At 55.0% G+C, this 2,500-nt stretch overlaps 1 non-coding gene across 1 annotated transcript in view; it reads right to left on the minus strand.

Moving 5' to 3' along the window:
• The window catches only part of LOC126149770 (small subunit ribosomal RNA), a 1,909-nt gene extending 1,537 nt beyond the window's left edge, over window positions 1–372 (minus strand). The window contains exon 1 of the ribosomal RNA XR_007531122.1: window positions 1–372. This exon is cut by the window's left edge and continues 1,537 nt beyond it. This is a non-coding gene — a ribosomal RNA (small subunit ribosomal RNA).
• Between the last annotated feature and the right edge of the window lie 2,128 nt (window positions 373–2,500).

Raw genomic sequence — 2,500 nt, forward strand, 5'->3', positions numbered from 1 at the left:
CGTTACAACCATGGTAGGCGCAGAACCTACCATCGACAGTTGATAAGGCAGACATTTGAAAGATGCGTCGCCGGTACGAGGACCGTGCAATCAGCCCAAAGTTATTCAGAGTCACCAAGGCAAACGGACCGGACGAGCCGACCGATTGGTTTTGATCTAATAAAAGCGTCCCTTCCATCTCTGGTCGGGACTCTGTTTGCATGTATTAGCTCTAGAATTACCACAGTTATCCAAGTAACGTGGGTACGATCTAAGGAACCATAACTGATTTAATGAGCCATTCGCGGTTTCACCTTAATGCGGCTTGTACTGAGACATGCATGGCTTAATCTTTGAGACAAGCATATGACTACTGGCAGGATCAACCAGGGAGCTGCGTCAACTAGAGCTGAGCAGCCGGCCGCCCGGGAGTGTGTCCCAGGGGCCCGCGCGAACACGCAAGCGTCCGCTCAATTATTCTGCAAACAGGAGGAGGCTGAGCTCCCCTGCACAATACACCTCGAAACCCTCTCAGGTCCCAGCGGCGCGCAGCGCCGTCCTAAGTACTTGGTCGGGTTCGAGAGAGGCGCAATCGCCCGGAGTTAGGCGAGTAGACGCTTTAGGTGCGACCACCCGTGCTCCCAACTGAGCTTGCCGCTGCCGACAGAGGCCCGGGAGCGTGCTGTCGTGGCATTGCCGGCGGGAGACAACACGCGCCACCTACGGTGACCGGCAGCTCCAACGCCAGCGCCACAGAAGGGCAAAGGCCCCACGTGGGTGCCGAAGCGAACTCTCCCAGCACAGCGCACGTGCCAACACGTCTGCACAACTGCGATACAAACCACCAGCGAGAACCGCTGGGGCGACCGAGCAGCAGACGGCGTCGCGGCGCCGAGTGCCGGGCGGCGGCGCATCCTCAACGCACACAGTCCTCAATCGGACCAGCACACTGCAGATGTCCACCGCGCTTCGCACCGGGCCGGCGAGGACCCACTTTGGCTGCACGGCGCCGCGCGCAGGGTGCCCCGGCGCGCAGCTGCGCCGCCTGCCGCGTCCGTCGGCCGGCGCGCCTGCCACTGGGCGCCCCCACCAGCCGGCTGTAGCGCGTGCGCCCACGCACCGCGCGGCCAGCACGCCGGGCGGCCCCCCCTCACCGGCCGGGGACAGTCCCACCCACCCACAGCCGCGTATCGCTTCACACCCAGATTCACATTCACGTTCGTTGGTATGGTGGGGACCGCTTCGTAGCTGTACCGATCGTTGCCCTCACAGATGTACCTCCAGCAAGGACAACCGCACCACAACGGGTTACCAGTTGTTCATTTGCGTAACGTCACCAGTAAACGTACACGTCCATCCCCGTTTGCAAAGTCAACTATTATTGCATGCCTGCCTGTCAGGTGTCAAGACACACTACATCCGCTCACATCCACGCAACAAAATGTGCCCGACTAGAGGGCACGTGGAAGGTGCCCCCGTACGTATGCGATGTCCATTGCGCGACCAACTGTCAACCGGCCTCTGTAGCATGTTGCAGATGTGGAACGCGGGGCACCGTGCTATCACATTGTGTGAGAAGAGACTACTACGTCTGCATACACGCGCCACTACATGAACAGACGGCTCATGCTGATCGCCATCCACTGCGTCCATTACTCCCACACGTCTCTATGGCGTACCACACTGCAATGCAGCTGTTATGGGGAGATGACACGTAGCTGTGTACACAACATTCTGAGCGGGTTGCGGTTGGACAATACATTAATGTAACGTGTCATATGCCAATTACAGAGCAGGGTAAGGCACAACTTGGGTTAGGTTAAGGCACAACTTGGGTTAGGTTAAGGCACAACTTGGGTTAGGTTAAGGCACAACTTGGGTTAGGTTAAGGCACAACTTGGGTTAGGTTAAGGCACAACTTGGGTTAGGTTAAGGCACAACTTGGGTTAGGTTAAGGCACAACGTGGGTTAGGTTAAGGCACAACGTGGGTTAGGTTAAGGCACAACGTGGGTTAGGTTAAGGCACAATGTGGGTTAGGTTAAGGCACAATGTGGGTTAGGTTAAGGCACAACGTGGGTTAGGTTAAGGCACAATGTGGGGGTAGATTGCGGTACAAATTGCATTACATTGCGGTGCAAATTGCATTACATTGCGGTGCAAATTGAGTTACATTGCGGTGCAAATTGAGTTACATTGCGGTGCAAATTGAGTTACATTGAGGTGCAAATTGAGTTACATTGCGGTGCAAATTGAGTTACATTGCGGTGCAAATTGAGTTACATTGCGGTGCAAATTGAGTTACATTGCGGTGCAAATTGAGTTACATTGCGGTGCAAATTGCGTTACATTGCGGTGCAAATTGCGTTACATTGCGGTGCAAATTGTGTTACATTGCGGTGCAAATTGCGTTACATTGCGGTGCAAATTGCGTTACATTGCGGTGCAAATTGCGTTACATTGCGGTGCAAATTGCGTTACATTGCGGTGCAAATTGCGTTACATTGCGGTGCAAATTGCGTT

The sequence above is a fragment of the Schistocerca cancellata genome, unplaced genomic scaffold (genome assembly GCF_023864275.1).
Source record: "Schistocerca cancellata isolate TAMUIC-IGC-003103 unplaced genomic scaffold, iqSchCanc2.1 HiC_scaffold_952, whole genome shotgun sequence".
NCBI lineage: Eukaryota > Metazoa > Arthropoda > Insecta > Orthoptera > Acrididae > Schistocerca > Schistocerca cancellata.